Consider the following 19,214-nt stretch of genomic DNA (forward strand, 5'->3'; position numbering starts at 1 on the left):
TGGGAAGATCTGAGATTTGGATCTTCCTTTAGTTACCAACCGGGACCCAATCACAAGCTGAAGGAATTCTTCACTTTTGCTTTTTGTTAATATTTAAGTGACATTTGGTTTAATATCTCAGAGCTTAAAAGATGGTTGATCTGCCTGCTGAAATTGCAGTGCTTTTTAAATTTTTAATATGCGTAGTGGACAGAAATAACTTTGTACAGACACACCAGACCTTCAATTTCTGGTGACATGTTGCTTTCTCCTATTGAGATTGGAATTTTTTTATCTGTCCTTATCAATCTTATTCTATTAAAAAGAATTTAGAAAACAAAATTATAGTTTGAATCGGAAGGAACTCTCTTACCCTTTTCTCTTGATAATCTGATATAATAATTTGGCATGGGAAGCATTAGGCTGAACATTTGAAGTATCTTCGTTGATGCAAGCAACATTTCTTGTTTATGATTATGACAAGCAATATCTTCCAAGTCTTCCAGTTTAGTAGCCAACTAGGCTACCACGAACAGTCTCATCTCATCAGGTGAAGCTCGTCAACGATTCACCGTCACCAGCAACAGCGTAAAAGTTCCCTTTAGAAGCAACTCCCCCCACAGGAGAGCTGCTTCGTCAAACAAGCGCCATTCTTTTCATAGTTTATTATGCTATGCTATCTTTTGAATTGTACAGAGGATTTCCCATTTGAAATGGTAACTAAGAGTATCTGGCAGTTAGTCAAGTATTGAGGTTTCTTTTCCTTTTCCTTTTCCTTTTTCTTTTTTCTAGGAAAAAGCATGTATTGATCATCATGATATGGTTTCAAAATGAAATTTGCAATGCCATGCCCACACCTACTTTACGAAAAGGACTCTCCCAGGCTCTCCAAGAACACTGAACAGTGAGAATCAACAATCAGCAAAAGGAAAGGAAGCAGAATCATGCATACGTCCACCATTATTTCCATGGGAAACAAAGTAAAATGGGTGTGGCCCAATGATATGATTATTACTAAAGGAAATAGAGACCCCCTGAAATTGATGATGAGCTTTGGAGATATCCACTCCCTGCTAACATCAACTCACTATTCCTCGGAGCATGACTTTGCCCATACTAATGGTTTTGGACGTTTCTTTTCCATACTGTTAGCTTTGAAGTTAAGGAAAAGAGAAGCAGATTAACAATAAGACAACTACTTTGGATGAAGACGTATCAAACGTTACTGCTTAGCACTACCTGCAATCTACCAACAAGACAAGGATGTGAAGGACAAAGCGGGCGGTTTAAAGACCAAACTACATGCTTCTTGAAGTGTTTGATTTGACTGAATCAACCAAATTACAAGCTGACTCCGAAAGTCACCTGAATTGTTTTTAAAAAAACTCAGTCCTAGTCGAGCTTCATGTTGGCTTGTCAAGCGGAATTAGACCAGCATTTGTAGTACTAGTTAAACCTAGTTATCCTGATTACAGTCGATATCCAGCATCATCTCCTAACAGATATGCACTAGGCTGCGAATTTCTTGGGATACCAGTTCCTCTTCCCAACAAAACACGATTCTCTTGAGGTACAACTTAAGTGGTAACAAAAGCTAATACTTAAGCATGCAGTCTCGAATTCAAGCTATCATAGACTAACAGGCAAAATAAGGTTTGAGTGTTTTTTTTACAGATATGGAGCGTAAGCAGGAACGTTTTGGGTGCTGAAAGTTCTATCCATATAATTCTGCTTGGAGATCAACATAACTTGCCGAGTTGATACAGATTCTAAAGCCACCTCTACCCCAAAAAAAAAAAAATGATAAATGGGAGAAAGGGGGAAATATCAAACAAACAAGAATTAACAAATTCACCCATTGCATCAGAGAGTCATGAGGAAGAGCAAAAGGATCTGGCCACACAGATTTAACAACCCTCAATCTTTCGGCTCTGACTCTCAGATTTTGCACCCTAATTGATTGTCCATGCCTTCTAAGTTCATTTGTTTTCATCCTGGAACAAAACTATTAATACATATATCCCAAAACTCAAGCCTCCGTGCCCTCTTCAACAGTTGGGAGGCCACCGTCGTTGATAAAGGTTGGATTAAGAAACTTGGAAACAAAAGCCCACAACTTGTACACATCCTCAAAGTTGGTCAGGAATCCCAGAGATGCGGTGACTACCTCAACCCTTATGAACCCCCTTTTTCCATTATGATGCCCATTTTCCATTGGTCTGCATAAAGAAGTATCTTCAAGGTTCACAGCACCGTATTGTGGTCTTGGGCTATCTAGAATCCTTATGTGACTAAGAAACCAATGCCAAGAGAGACACCTTCTCTTTCAGCTAGCTTCTGAACAACTTCTGGATTTATAAGCCCCGGTTTCTATCTCTGACATTGAAAGCTACTGCTGCACCCCTTTCATATTTTATTTTTTGGCCATAGATGTGTACAAGATTCACCCTTCCATCTCCATCTGGACTGGGTAACCTGAGTTGAAGTAAAGAGGTTACTAGCCAGTTGATCAAATATCTCAGTCGGAGAGTAGTTTTGTTGAGACCCAACATATTCACATGGTCCAGGTGTCGGCAAATTATCTCAGGTTCCCTTCTATCCCAATCTTGCCCATCGACATATTCTCCATCAGTGCTGTAATCTTCATCATCCAGGCTGGTTGCAGATATCTCTCCTGGCTCCAGAGTATGGCTCAGACGCTCTTTGTGGTTGTCCTCCATGCTAAACGATACCCTTCTTCCCCTGCTTGAATGTCCATTCTCTTCCAACCCAAAGAATCTACCACCACCACCATATCTACTCCCCTTCCCTTCTCCCCAACAATCTGAATTTCACCTTCTGTTTCTCGTCTTATAGCACTTTCTTTCATCTCCGAGCAAATTGCAGCAGTTGAGCCATTTGTTAGGTTATGTTGCAAACCAGAGGTTGAATTATTGAGATGGGATCTGTTTATGGCAGAGTTTGAAAAAGAAGCTGGTTCCAGGTTCCTCCTCAATCTCATGAACATGCAAACGATCTGAGCCCTTCTTATTGTTTCTTGAAGAGAGGTCTGTTCCTGAAAATTGTTCTTCTTCAGAAACCTCCTTAACATGGTCCAGTTCCTGTGAAACTGATAGAACAGCAGCATCGAAAGACAACACATGGTGGTCATCATGTGACCCCGAGTTTACCCCTTTGTCATCATTACATTGGGCTGCCGTATACTTTGGGATGTTGGTTTTGGGGAGAGTCTCGCGTTGTTCTTCTTTACAGAAAGCCAGAAAGGTGGTAATGGAGAGGACAGTTTCGGCTTGTTCAACTGGCCTGCACTGTCTGATCCCAAGGGACTCTGGCCCAAATCAATCCAGAATGAGTTGTCCGATGATTCATCTTCGCTGAAGACAGGGCTTTTTCATCACTTCCCCCACTGAAATACTTTCAGTTTCTTCAAATATGGTGCTCGTTCCATCTCTGTCAGAACTGTTCTCATGCTCCATCTCAGTCTCGAATACATCCCTCACCTGAGAAGATGTGAAAGCACCAGAAAAGGCAGGCAACTGTGTTACTGGATGATTTTCTGTGGCTTTTTCAGCATTCCCAGCAACCTCATCATCTTCAATGCCAACCAACCCATCCAACCCATCCACAGAATCACTCAAATACATAGGAAACTCGGGAGTAATCTTTACCATTCCAGACCCTGTACTGCCAGACTGATTTTGGAGGCTTCCCATCACTGATTTCTTGATAAGAAGACATCCAAAAACCAGTAGGATCATATCCAAATACTCTGTAAAATGACGTGATAATGAAGTCAGGACGAAACAAGGACAGCCCAAGTGAATCCATATCTTTAGGACCCAATGAACCAGCATCAAGCAAGACATGCCAATGGTTCTGTTGAGCTAGTGCCATCCACTGGTACGAATACTTTACCCCAGTAACTCTCGACTGCACTGGAAATACAAACAAACCAACTGCTGAATCCTTCTTCCTCCTCTTCTTATTTGAAATTTGCTTTCTCAAATCAGTGGAACAAAGTTTAAGAGTTGGCCATTTAAACCACGCATTATAAACTTTAGCACCCTTCTCTTTGGCACTTTGAGCCATCCAATTCACTGACTGGCTCTCGTAATCAAACATAGTCAACAACTTCTTATTGGTATGAAAAGGGTACGATTCAGCAAGCAATTTAAAGGCCGACCCTCTACTCACAGTAAAAACAAGACCATACTCATGCTCAGGGATATTCAAATAATCCATTATTCTAGTCTTTATATCATATTCCACAGTGCCCTTTTCAGCACCACCATACAGAGCATGATTACTCAAATTTGCAGTTATCTCCGACAAGCTAAATGTTGAAGAATCCCAATAATGCAAAGACTGAAGATATGAAAAAAGCCCAAATCCACAGTAATCAAGGCATACCTTTGAGACAAATGTGCATACTCATCTGACCTTAACTGATCCACCTTCTCTGAAGACTGATACTTTGGATACATCATGAGGAACTTGGAGAATGCCTCATGAAGGTCAGGTATAGATTCTTCATTCTCAAATATTCGTTCAGCAGCTAACGCAGTGGCACGCAAGAATTCTCGCTGCGCATGGAGTCTTGCTAGGGATCTTGATCTCCCAAGACTCTCATCTTGGTTTGCAGGAGTCTCAGACTCCATATCTTGAGATTTAAGGAGTAACCCATCTTCAGATGCTTCTTCAAGAGCCTCCCTGAGCTTGTGTTCTTGAAGTTTTCGAAGAATAGATGAGTCCCTCTTGATATCAAGACCGGTTTCAGACCCATCTTTCCTTCTGCTCTTCTTGTCCAAGAGCAGAGCAGCACACTGAGATATAGGCTTCCACAGAGAAAGATGCATCAAATCTTGTAACTTACCAATCAACTGAGACAAAACCAAGAAAGCAAATCTAGCTCAAGATTCAACGAAAACAATTTTGGTTTAGCCCCTCTAAGAAAAACTCAAATTTCTCAAAAACAAGGCTAAGTTTCAAAACCCTAAACAGATCAAGAAAAGCTCAGAAAGGAACACAGATTTTTCTCCCCCCAAAGAATCAGACTTTTTATAAGGAACCCAAAAACAAGAAACAGAATCTGTACAAAGATGTATACTTCAACAAATTGCGGGTCAAAAACCAGAGCTCAGAATGAAATGTCTCAATTCCAGAAAGAGAGTATAAGAAAGAAAACAGATTTAGAAGAAACCCAAGAAAGAGAGGTGGAGAGAGCTAAGACCTAGAACCCAAAATCCAGATCCCCAAACCTTACCAAAAGAAATAAAACAGAAAAAGGGTTCCACATTAAATGGACACACAGTTTAAAGAACCCCTTTCTAAACACTCCTGGATCATCAAGACTCCATTAACACAAACTTAAAGAGAGCTCAGAGAAAGGATCCCTCTTTCTTTTTCTTTCAGTCTCCCTCTTTCTCTCACTGCACAACACAAATAAGAAAGCTCATTTACTACAACTCCAATCAAAGTAAAACATGCCCAGTTTTGCTTCGATAATGATAAGTTATAATAACCCCACTCTGCTCCCTCTCAATTGACTCTCTTACCTTGACAAACAGTGATGGAAAGGACATTGACTTTGCTCATCCAGAGGTGTTTTTTGTGACTGTGTTTAGTTTTATTAATTATGCTAGTTATCAATGTATTATTTTTTGGCCAATTAAGGGGTTTTTTCTTTTTTTTTAATGAGTTATGTGTGTGTGTGGGACCTACTCTGCCATTTTTCTTCAGTGTCCTTGCTAAAAAGTCAAATAATCAGCTGGTGGCTTGTAAAAGCTGTTTTCTGTCCAACTATGCAGCTCCGAAGTTCTTACAAATTAAAACCTCACTTCATATATTACTACTTAGTTTTTTTTTGTTCTATTTTAGTCTTTTAATCATAATAATAGTTGTTAGATTTGATAATTGAATAAAAAAGATAAAATATATATATATATATATAAATTAATTTAATCATAATATATTTTTTTACAGGTGATGTTTGTGATTTTAAATTTGGGTCACACCTCAATGAAATCTTATGAATATAACATAATTTTAATTTGGGTCACATTTGTGCATGACGCTTGAAATGCCTTGGACCATGATATAAAAAGGAGCATTGACCTTATTAATTCTTTTTATTGTAGCAACGAGAAGCAATTATGCAGTGCATGTGGCTTCATCTAACCATATACAAGTTTAGTGTCCTTTTCATTTCAAATAGTTAAGCAATTTCTAAGAAAATTTCCCAGAAGTTTCTGGTGATTAAAATTGTTTATAGTCATGCTTGGGTCTTGGTTACGGGTAGAAGTAGGTGAATATTATTAATTCTTACTTTTGGGTTTTACTTGGAGTGCAGGGCTAAGATGATGTTTGTGAATATTAGTTCTTTAGAGGCAAAACATTACAAGATAAACTAATGAAAAAGAAACCAACTTGGATGGACTTGTTTTATTCAAGAATAATTAAATTATTTTTTTATGGATGGATGTATTTGACATTGAAAAAAAAAAAATTTTCTTGTAAAGTTTATGACTATAAGGGATATTAAAAAAAATACATTATAAAAAACTCAGAAGTGTTCAAATCCTATAGCAAGAAGTTCCAATAAAAATATTAGACCCAACCCTCCTATTAAGCTTGACTATGCATCAAGACCAGACTCTTGTAAATCTAGTAAAATGTTTAAACTCAACCCCTTTATGTTCGGTTACACACCAGATCTAAGGTTCTAGGGTCAAAGCTATTTGAGCAAAGGATTCCTTTAGATACGAGCCCCCAAAACAGGAATCTATGATCATCATCTCCTAACATCCTAACTATACAAAAATTCTTATAAAGGTCGTCCATACGTCAATCAATATTAATGTTGAATATAAAAGATAATCTCATTGACATTAATGTTATATATATAGATTGATGTAGGATCGTCTTTTTACAAGCATGTATATTTCCCATCAATAATTAATGTCATAGAAAGAGACACTTACAATCAATATTAATATTGATTATAAAGGTTTTCCTTCCACTTGGATATATATATATATATATATAGGAAAAGACATGCAACCCTCGAGTAAGAAAAGAAAAAAATAAGGTTATAAATATAGTCTGAATAATCCGGTAAAGAAATCCACTATTTTCACTCTCTTACAATGCACTGTTAACATTTATCATATATAAACTAAGAACAAACTTTCTTGTTCTTATAATTTAATGTTTATTTACTACAACTTTTTATATAATAAAATCACTGACCTAATCATTTAAGAGTCTCTAAAATTCTCAAAAAGAGACTATTTTGCAAGAAGTCCAGCCCTCATCACCAACCCTTTAAGGTTTCAGTTATGGAGAACAAAAGATAGACATGAATACATGATCATCCATCATCTAAACACAATGAAAAGTAACTTCCCTAACATTTTGGATTTTAAAGCATAATCAATTTTAGTTTATAACCAAAAAGAAAAAGATGTCTTAAGCATCACTTGAAAGTGCGGTTGGCTTGCTATTTTTCAAAATTTTGAATGTTTTTTTTTTAAGTTTTAAATTAATATTTTTTTGATTGTTTTGATGTACTTATGTTAAAAAATAAAATATTATTTTAAAGTATTTTTAAATGAAAAACACTTTAAAAAAATAACTTTTACAATACTTCTAAATAGACTTATAAATTGCATTAACAGTTCTTTATCTGATGTTAACCTCATAAATTAAATAGTTCAGCAACTTTCAAACTTGTTCAAATTCTTCAATACTTATTGAATTAATTAATGCCATTATTTTCTTAGAAACCTTCGTATTTTTCATAGAATTTGATATCTTAGAATAGATAGGTTTTTTTTTCTTGGATCCTCAGGTTAGATTCTAATTAGGTAGACTTCCAACTGCTTAAGAGCTAGCAATAAAGGCTTTTAATAAGGTCAATTTATTACATGCATTCGTTAGTATTAATGTTTTGTGTTCATGACATGCCCCCATTAAAGGTGCTAGGTGATGTGGGGGCTCCTGTCTCCACAAAATAAAATAAAATAATAAAAAATAAAAAATCATTGAGACACTCTCACGAATCTAGCTCCTCGTATGATTTAAGTACAAACCCTATGAAGAGGGAAACATGTGTTGAAGGAACACTGATCCAGATCAATAGTATTCTTTTCAATTGTCGTGTCATTTTAATGTTATGACAACTGCTCGTTAAACCATAACAAAACCGAAAAGTTTCCTCTTTTTTTTTTTTGTTTAACAAAATATTTTTAAATTTTTTATTTAAAATTATTTTTTAATGATTTTAAATAATTTTAGTATAGAAAACTATAAATATGGTGTTGGAGATAAGAGATTAATGAATGTAGTTTTTCTCTATAAATATGCTGGAGAGAATCGATCGTGATCCATAAAGTTTTTTTATTTTATTTTATTCTGTTGGGTTTTGAATTTTAGAGTTATTAGAAGGTGTTTTAAGATTGAAAATGAATTTATTTAGCTTATTATGTTTTCTGTAAGAGAATTACAGCATTTTATGATAATATTAACAATTATTTTTATGAATAATCATGTATTAACCTAAAATATAAAACTTTTAAAATAATTTGATTATTAATAATGTCTATTTTATTTTTATTGTATTTTTTAATATAATTTTCTTATATTTATTATTCTTATAGTTTTTTTTTTTTCGTATAAATGCGTAAAAAATGGTCTATTTATGATTTTTTTAATTGGATTTGCTTTTATTATCATAACATGTTTTTTTTGTTAAATGTTTCTCTTAGAAAAAGGCATGTTTTCGTTAAGAAAATAAGAAAAAACATGAATAAAACAAAGTTTTTGGTTACAAATATATATTTTTCCCTTTTTCATTCAAATAATTATAATTTTTGTGAATATCTTTTTTTTGTATAGCTATTACTAATAAAACAATAATTTATTGTCACAACACAAAAAATTACATGAATAAAAAAAAATACAGTTTTGATGAAAAATACAATTTTACTTCATAATTTTATTCATTGTTTTTTCTAATAGTATTTTTATTTTTATATAACCATCTTGCTCTAGATTTAAATTAAACAGTTATGATTTGGTGTATAAGAAAATAAAAAATAACTTAATTTCTTATAATTTTATTTATCTCACTTAATTTAAATATCTAAATTCAGCTGAAGCTTCCAGCAGTCCCTTTTTAACACACCCTTTCATAAAACAAACTAATATTTAGCCTCCACATGCTTGTTAGTATTTATTAAATATTAATAGGAAAATCCAACACCACAAATATATATATATATATATAAATATATAAATAAGTTTGGAAAGGTAGTTCCCTAGGTATTTATGTTTGTGAATACGTACAAAAAATGTTAGGTCAACTCCAAGGTAGGCATGATGAGGGGATCACATGAGATATTTAATAATATTCAGAGAGAGGAAGATAATACTGTAAGGTCCTCGGATTCCCATTTGTTCAGTAGCAGGACTTGTGCGCAGCCCCCAGAAGAAAAAAAAAGGGCCTATTAGCTACATTACTTTGTTATCTTGAGAAATTGACCGAAGGCCACAAAAGTTATAATAATAATAATCTGGTTCATATGTCGAGGCTAAGGAATTCTTCAAAAAAGTGGTCCACCTCAAGAAGAATATATATATATATATATATATATATATATATATATATATATATATATATATAATATATTATATATCATAGAATATAGTTTCTGATTATTATGATTCAAACTATTAGATGCCCAACCAACCAGTGGGACATTCATTGCAATTTTGTTCGTTGTTGTAAGTTAAAGCACCACCATTCTTTTTCGGTAGCATTTGATTACTATCATATCATAGGATAAAAAAAATACAGAGATATTAAAAATAAAAGTATATTTGATTAAATAAATAAAGATAAAAATATAAAAATAAATTTATTTTTTTAAAAAAATTAAAGTTGATTTTTGCACTTTTAAAATAGAAGATATAGAGGGGACAAGTCTTAAAAGACAATATATATTCCTAAAATATTATTTTAAAAAACTCTCAACTTCAAAATTATTTAACTAAGATATGTAAAAATAAAAATAATTATTATTGTAATTTTAAAAAATCAACTCGATGGTTGATCCGGGTCAACATAAAATTCAATATAAAAATAAAAGTTATTATGATTATAGTCTTAAAACCTGACTTGGGATCTACCTGAGCAAGGTCTAAAACCTATGTTAGGAGAGTCAACATATAAATAAAAGTAGTTATTATCATAGTTTTAAGACCTGACTCGGAAGTCGATGCTTAGGTCACAAGTCGGGAGGGTTAACACGACTGGCCTATTTTTTTAAAAAAATAATAATCAAAACAACCTTGTTTTGACCAGATTGTTTTCAAAATATTCAACTAGTATTTGACCAGTGTTTTATCTCTGGTTAACCTAGGTTTTTTACCAAATCAAGTCGAGTCAATCATTTCTCTATGTTTCTCTTAAACTCGGGCCAATTCAGGTCTTGAGTCAACCTGTGAAGTCAATATTGGTTTTATAACTAAGAATGTATCATTAATTTCATCACTTAATATAAACTAAAGTAAGAAAAAATAATATCGAATTATTTTTTAAAATATATAAGTTTGAAAACAATATATATTAAGGGTAAAATAATTTTTTTCAAATTTTATTTTTTCTTATCCACTATAATCAAACATAATACATAAATAATTACTTTATCTTATATATCATTATCAAACACAACTATCTAAATTTTTTTTTTTTTTTTTTTTTTATCTTGTTTCTTTTGTTTTTACAATCCCATCTCTTATATCGTGACAATAAAAAATCGCTACTTATAAATAATTTTAAGAGCAACATGCATTATCAAACTATAAAATAAAAACTATTGCTCTTTTTTTATATATTTATTTTATAAACCAATTAAAGTGAGATTATTTGAAAAGTAAAAAAGGGATAATAAGTACAAATCAAGCTCTAAAAAAGTCACCGAATTGAACAATACAAATACAAATTAGTGATCAAATCAAATTTATCTTCATGGTCAAATACGGGGCTCAAAAACATGGCGAGTTTGTAACAACCATGCATTTGTGTAATTAATTATCTTTCAATTCTTGCGTCCATCTCTATCAATCTGATTAGGAACATATTATTCTTAAAGCTTCTCAGCTGCCAAACATGTCATGAAGAAAATTAATCCTCAACTTGTTCTGATGGTTGACTAGGAAGAGCATGTGCTTGCTTGTTTAATTATTGAAAACTACAGCCTTAATTAATCAGTTGCGCAACGTGTTTCGTCTAAAGCTAGTCTTAATCATTTCCACTAGCTCTAATCGGATTTTGTTTCTATAATTTAATTATTTCCAATTTAATTAACCCTTCAAATCACCGATGATCTTCAACGGAGATTTGCGTTCAGGCTAGATTGTCGTTGGTCAAACACAAGGAACGGACTGCATCAAAAGTACTGAGGAACGAATCATATACCAGTCAAAAAAAGAGGAGAAAAAGAATGATGCAGGGAGAGCAGATTACTCTTTGCTCAAATCAGGAGGCTCCAAGGCTTTGCATGCTTCTTTAACAAGACAAATAAGAAATGGCTAGCTCACTGTCCCTCACTGAGCATGTCTCTGAAGCAGCCCCACCATGGCCATGTCAAATGAAAAGCAAAATGATATGCTTTTTTATAGCAGGAAGACGACAGCAAGCTTCGTCAAACTTGGGCTTAGGAAACTCCGTTTTGAATTGAGCGTAATGAGTAGGGAATCATCTCCTTCGCTGTAATTATGCCCTTTTTCTTTACGAGGCTTTACTGGTTCACCTTTTTTTTATTCCCCATGATGTTCCATTCCTTCCAAGTTTACTGAAAAAGTGTTTGGTGAGGATGCGTTCTAAAATGGGATTGGAGACTAGACTTCTTGGAAGATGCTGCTCTCGTATCCATGTCCTAGTTATGAGTTGAAGCCATCATGATAAATTGAAAGAGGCAAGCCCATTGACCTTGTTCATTATTCTGTATCTGTAACTATATGCAGAAACATCAACTTCAGACATGTTTTGATGACGGTTGCATATTTTGGGACTGATTAATATTAAGTTTGGACGTTGTTTTGCACAAAATTACTAAAGAAAAATCATGATATACAGAGACTCGTGATCATTTTGATACATTGGTATAAAGTTTTCATGGGAGATCATGACTGCATATACATCTTAAGGCGCGCGCGCACACATATATAAGTATGTATGTATCATCAATGACACACATTCACTCGAGTTTGATGCTCACAAATTAACATAGTTTAATATATAATTATCTCATAAACGTAAGGACTTGGTCGCAGTGCTAGGTTGTTATTTTCATGATTTAATTGGAATTAGAGAGTAATTAGATATTACTTGGCCTATGAAGAGGTGGCTTTTTCATAAGCATCAAACTTGCGCGGCTGGATTGCTCCCCAATAAAATTTTGCATCCCACAACGGGTAAATTTATCGTAGCCAAAAAGAACTAGGATTTTGGTGAACTCTGCAACATCTTTGCCATTACTTTTTCTACGCCTCCGTCGTAATCTTTGCCATTACTATCTGGGTCTGGTTCAATAGCACAGGCACACTTCTTGAGGTTTGGACTGCTTTCCAATGCACCAGCGGTGTCAACATGTTTATCGTTCTGCACGTGCATTTCATTTTCTTCCTCCATGCTCCGGTCTGACGACACTGTTTACAGCTGGTTTCACATCGGAGTTTTTCTCATTAATTCACCCCCATAATCTCTGCGTCATCTTGGCCACTTCTTTTCAGGCAACTTTCCTGCAGAATATTGCCTTCAACGTTTCTCTTTATTAGTCAAGTGTAATTCCTTCTCCCCTTCCTCACTTTTGAACTCATTTTCACGCATCTTCAAATTTAGGCTTTGATAATGCAAGATAGTCATAAATCTCATGGGAGCCTGCTGATTCGATGTTCCTGGACCTTGCTTCACTTCCAAAAAACACCAATAATCCGTCTGTCTGACAAGCTGTGGCCCGATTTCCATTGCTTTGCATGTGCTTCTCTATTTCCAACTCATCATTCATTTCTTCAGATTGAGGCTTTGATAAATCAAGGTTGACATGAACCTCACGGTTGACCTTTGCAGATTCTGTTAGGTATTGCCATTAGTGGGACTACCCCACCACCATTGAAGTGGCCACCACCACTAAGCAAGTGGCAGCAGCCTTTGTTGAAGAAGATGGCAGCCACCATTAGCCTATAAATGAGGCATGCAAAGAGAGCCAAAGTGTGAGAGGGAGAATAACGTGAGTGTGTGAAAGAGTGAAGAGAAGAGAAAGGGCTGCTGCCATGGGCAGCAGCCCTGCAGCTGCAAGGGCAGCAGAGATGTGAGTTGAGTGGATGATCCTCCTCCATGTATTTATTGTATTCTTTCTCTACTCTAATAAATGGACTCTCTCCCGTGGATGTAGGCGGTTTTGCCGAACCACGTAAAATATTGTGTCTCAGTGTGCTTATCCCTCTGTTGAGCAATTATCAGTTCATCACCGGTCACCGGATTCCGCCCAACAATTGGTATCAGAGCGATACATGGCAGCCCTCTTTGACTCTCACATGGCAGCCATCTTCTTTGACATAGGCAGCCACATAATTGGCAATATACCTAACAATCACCCCCTTTGCCATTCATGTGGGGCAATTGTCCGCTTGCTTCTTCAGCACAAGCTTGCATCTTGCAGCTCTTCCAAGCTTACCATTCCGAGAGCGTCTCCGGCTAAGTTTACAGGTACTCGCCAAACCTTCCAATCACCAGAGTCACTAAAGCACACCCTTGCTTACACCAAAGGATCACTTCAACCAGATGGTCTCACACATCACATCTGAAGAGTGTTAACGCTTGTCTCTGGGAACATTCCCCTTCGAGCATATCAACCATGCTCGGTCCGGAATGATTTATCAAGCCTCACACCAAGGCTTACAACACCCCCTCAAACGGATATTCCAAGTGTGACAGTCATTATGTGAGTATCTCAATATGATCACAAGCCCACCACTCTTCCAAGAGTCTACTCATCCAGGAGTTGCGCCTGCCCTCTGTTCCACCATAGGAACCACGCCTTACTTCTCCATGAGTCTCTCGCTCTTAGTCGTAAGAGTCCAGGTAGCTCTCCACCTTTAACCATGGGGGCAGCCCATTAAAGGTTGATCCATGTATGTTTTCATACTCTGAGTATTACAATGCCATCACCGAGCTCACCACCTTGACAAGAGTCAACTCGTTTCCAGAACCTGCGCATGCCCTCTGCTCCTTCATAGCAGCCGCGTCTTAATGCTCCACAAATTATCCACTTATTGTCCAAGGCAAATGTCTTCTAGCTCATTGATCTTTAGCATGGGGGCAATATCCATGAAAGTCAATCCTGCATTTGTCTTCATACTCATCATAGCCACTTCATTGGCTATCCTTCTGTCCACTTATATCTAGCCATCATATTAGCTCTGGGGCGTTCTGAACTGGGCTCATATCGTGGCCCCCACACCTTCTCTTGAGGTGTCTCCGCTCGTCGTCATGCGGCGGTCTGAAATGGGCTCATATCATGGCCCTCACACCTTCCATCCGAGGTGTCTCCGCTCGTCGTCATGCGGCGGTCTGAACTGGGCTCATATCGTGGCCCTCACACCTTCTCTTGAGGTGTCTCCGCTCGTCGTCATGCGGCGGTCTGAACTGGGCTCACATCGTGGCCCACACCTTCCATCTGAGGTGTCTACGCCCGTTGTCTTGGGCGACCTGATCTTGGGCTCATTTCATAGCCCTCACACCTTCTCTCTAAGGTGTCTCCGCCCGCTGTCATGGGGCGGTCTCATCCTCCTTCATTGGGGATGACTCCAGTGGCTCCAAGATTCTCTACCACCATGTGGACTTAGGAGAGATTACTGCCACTAACTACATAGAAAGAGAAACTTGCGGTATACTCCTCGCAATCCTCCACCTCGATTTCTATGTTTGGAGCTTCTATGCCTTTCTGCTTGACAGCTCCACCTACACCACCTCTCGTTGGTGTCTTCGCCTTTCATAGGCGGTCGCCTTTTATCATAGGCGTTTGCACCCCCTCAATTAGGTGCCTCTGCAACAGCTCATCTTTCCATCCTTTCATGCATTGGAAAGGTCTTCGCCTGTTGTCTTCATCAAGAGCATAAGAGACTTCATGTTGTACACAGTCTCTGCTCTGAGCTTCATCTGTGAACTCTTCTTCTCCTTGCACCTGTTGTCTCATTACAGTACCTCGTTGGATCCCTCGGGTACTCTTGCACAATCTCCGTGTGCCCTTGTGCAATTTTTGTTCTCCAGATTTCTCCCTATTCCTTGCTTATGTTTGACAGCAGCTCATCCTGTCACAACACCTGGCCAAGTCAAAATAGGGTGCCAATCTTTATCCCCTTGCTGTATTTCTCTTCCATTATCAGGGTCTTCATCAATTCTCCCCTCGAGAAATCACAGTCACCGAATCTAACTTCTTTGGAGAAATCACCACTCCATCAGATCCTTGATCATGCGGAACCCAATTGTTCCCCTTGTGCCGTCATCCTGCTAGTCTTCAACTGTTTCATTACAAACTGCTATATATACGAAAATAGTACCGTATGGATAATCCTTCCACTAAGCAAGTTCCCAGGAAAGATTGGAGGGGTCACAACGGTCCCGCTTAAAACCCAATCTCCTAGACAGAACTTCTTAGGCTATATCTATCCATCGTACTGTCTCTCCGTATATACAACCATTTGCTAGCTTTGTTGCGGCTTTCCTTACAAGTGATCTGGAATATACAGGTTTAATACATGATTTCTCAACATCTAGCGAGACTACTAGTGTTTAGATTCGTCAAGATTGGTCTTCATCAGTTTTCACTCTACACCTCATATCGTCCACATCTCGGGTGTCCAGAGTGTCCCAATTTTGCCTTCCATCAAGGCATTAAAATTTTCCCATTTAACAGTTCAGCACATGTAATTGGGTAAACATATGCACCTTCTTCTTCTTCATCTCCATCGACCACCATGATGACCCTCAGATGCCTCTTGATCGGGCAATCTCTCTTCAATAATTCACCACTGCCATTTTCGATCTCGAATCTCAACGATCGGACCGTACCATTGCATCCGGAATGATCAAATTAGCTGGAAACATGTCTTGAATCGTCCAAATCGCACATCAGACGGCTAAGATTTGATCAAAACAATTCTGGCCTGATCAACGGCTCAGATTCAATTCAATCTCAGATCCGGTTGCACGTAGGATCAGCTACACTGGATCCTATCCCTCGGCTCGCGGCTCGGCTCAGTTCCAATTCGGCTCGGCTCAACTCGGCTTGGCGTGGCTCGGCTCGCGGCTGATGACATGGCATGTGGGTCCCCATATGCTGACATGGATGTTGACTAGTCAATTGCTTTTTGCTGACTGTGTATGATGATGTCATCCTTGCATCATGCTGATGTCATGATGACGTCACTGTTCATGCATACTGTTCATAATGACACTGTTCATGTCTACTGTTCATATGGGTCGGGTCAGCTGGTCTTCGGGTCGGGTCAACTCATCCGGGTGAAGAAGACGCGTGGCATGCGTGGGGCGCGTCTGCGCGCGTGGGCAGACGCCTTGCCGGAGAGTGATGGAGAGTGCGGCCATGTACGACGTCCGATTTTGACGCCGTTTTCACCAGTGGCTTCGTCTCGGCCTCCTCTACACAGTGGGATGGTCAAAACACCATTTGGACAACTTTTATTTTTGAGCAAAGATCAAACACCACTTTAAACCATATGCTCTGATACCAATTGTTGGGCGGAATCCGGTGACCGGTGATGAACTGATAATTGCTCAACGGAGGAATAAGCACACTGAGACACAATATTTTACGTGGTTCGGCAAAACCGCCTACATCCACGGGAGAGAGTCCATTTATTAGAGATTAGAGAAAGGATACAATAATACATGGAGGAGGAGGATCACATCCACTCACTCAACTTACTCATTGCTGCAATGGCAGCAGGGCTGCTGCCCATGGCAGCAGCTCCTCTTTCTCTCTATTGCACTCACAACTCTCTCATTTTGCTCTCTACACTTAGTGCCTATTTATAGGCAGGAATGGTGGCTTCTCTTCTTCATTTTCCAGCAGCTGCACATGGGTGTTACCATTTGTCAACAATGGTGGCTGCACCAGCAGCCCTCTTTGACTCTCACATGGCAGCCATCTTCTTTGACATAGGCAGCCACATAATTGGCAATATACCTAACAGATTCCACATTCTTAGACTGCAGCCTCACTGCCTGAAAAAGTCAATGTCCTTTTTGTCTGACCTTCATTAGCCATATTTCTGCTGCTTGATAATTGATTCTCTTTCTTGCTCTTGAACTCATCAAGTTTTTTCCAAATATAAAATGTCTCCATGAAAAACAATCTCCATTAAATCTCTATTATGTCTTCACGTCCCGTGACCATTTATCTCCAGGTTCCGTGACCAACTATTTTCAGGTCCTCGTGACAAATTATTTCTAAGATCTCATGATCACATATCTCCAAATGGATTAGAGATCCTTCTCTAGGTCCATGTGATTATTGTTTCTAAAAAGATCATTTATTTTTCTCTAGAAAACATTGACAAAAATCTCTCATAAATTCACCAAAAATGGATAACATTCCAAGGCATGCCTATAAAGTGATGTTTTTGTGCAAGCATGACAAAGATAAATTTTTACACTATGTATTTTCTCCCCCTTTTTAGCTCGTTAAAGTCTTCCAAACATGTATGCTTATAAGACTTGGAAAGACAAATGATAATAATAATAATAATAATAATAATAAAAAACAAGATCCAGTCTTTACTTGATAACCCCAATATAGGCTACACATGCAACCCACACCGAGGCTGGTGCAACCTTGATTTAGGTTGTCATGTGTAAACTCGATAGACCCGGCTACCATGTAACTTTGTTGTGCCAATTTGCAAAGCCCAACAAGCTCAACACCATTTATCTCTCTCTCTCTCTCTCTCTCTCTCTCTTATTATTAGACTTTATTTTTTTTGCGCTACCACCATGTATGTTGAGATGTATAAGCTACAACTTCAACTACGACTTCAGTTAGAGCTACCACAATGCCAACTACCATGTGACATGAGTGGACTACGAAATAGAACTATCACCTTTCATGGTGAGTTGCTTCAAATTTTTTCCAAGAAAGACTATATATTCTCAAGTGTATTGAGAGAGAATAAGGATATTTTTCAACTCAACAAGATAGAGAGAACACACAGAGCTTCTTTACACACAATTAGAAATCATTTTTCATCCTTTTGATTTTTTAAATGCTTGTCATTTGATCAACCAAACTCAAATACTAAGTATCAGAGTGACATTTGTTCCTAGGAACAACACAATCCCAAAATTCAGCTAGGGAAAGTCCATTTCAGTGTGAAGTTTTTCTACTAAATACAAGATAATTTGCAAGGATAGTTTCATGTGGAAAAACTTCTAGCTTATGCCAAGATCAGTCCAAACATGTGTTTTGGGATCTTTATAATCTAAGTAAGGTTGCCTAGCCTCATACTTGCTAAGCAACCATTGGATGGAGACACAAGATGCATATCTCCCGTGAATCTCAGGCAACTTCGAGATATTTGAATTAATATTCCTTAATTGGTGGTGGTTACTTCTTAGAGCAAAGGATATGAACCAATTACTTCTTGGAGCAACTATAGAATTCAATTTGTATGTCTCACTTTAGAGGATCAAAAAATCATATACACATCTAATTTCTATTTTCAGTAGTATATGATGGAAAGAAAACAATATTAAAGTAGCATTCCTGAGAAAATACAAGAAATTTTATTACAAAAAGTGAGAACCATATCTAGAAACCAACAAACTTCATTGTTGATGGGAAAGTTTCCAGCTAGTAAATGATAAATCTTGTAGTCATTAACAGTGGACTTGTTACTTGTATTAAGTAAAATAAGTGATGGATCCAAATAAAACAGACCCCCCTAAAAAAAAAAATAAGCCCAAAACATTCCCCCAGTATAGGGCAAAAAAACACTTATTGAGCTAGAGCTTAGTACCCTGAGCAAAATGTACAACAGAGGGCTCAAAAAGAGTGTGCATGAGTGTGGTACCTCAAGCCCAACACCCAAGGAGCTTAGGCTCAAAATACTATCTGAGCCCACCTCTTTAGAAGGCATCAGCTCGGGCAAGAAAC

At 37.3% G+C, this 19,214-nt stretch overlaps 1 pseudogene; it reads right to left on the reverse strand.

Moving 5' to 3' along the window:
• Positions 1-1,582: 1,582 nt before the first annotated feature.
• On the reverse strand, positions 1,583-5,612 carry LOC118045783 (uncharacterized; annotated as a pseudogene).
• Between the last annotated feature and the right edge of the window lie 13,602 nt (positions 5,613-19,214).

The sequence above is a fragment of the Populus alba genome, chromosome 5 (assembly GCF_005239225.2).
Source record: "Populus alba chromosome 5, ASM523922v2, whole genome shotgun sequence".
NCBI lineage: Eukaryota > Viridiplantae > Streptophyta > Magnoliopsida > Malpighiales > Salicaceae > Populus > Populus alba.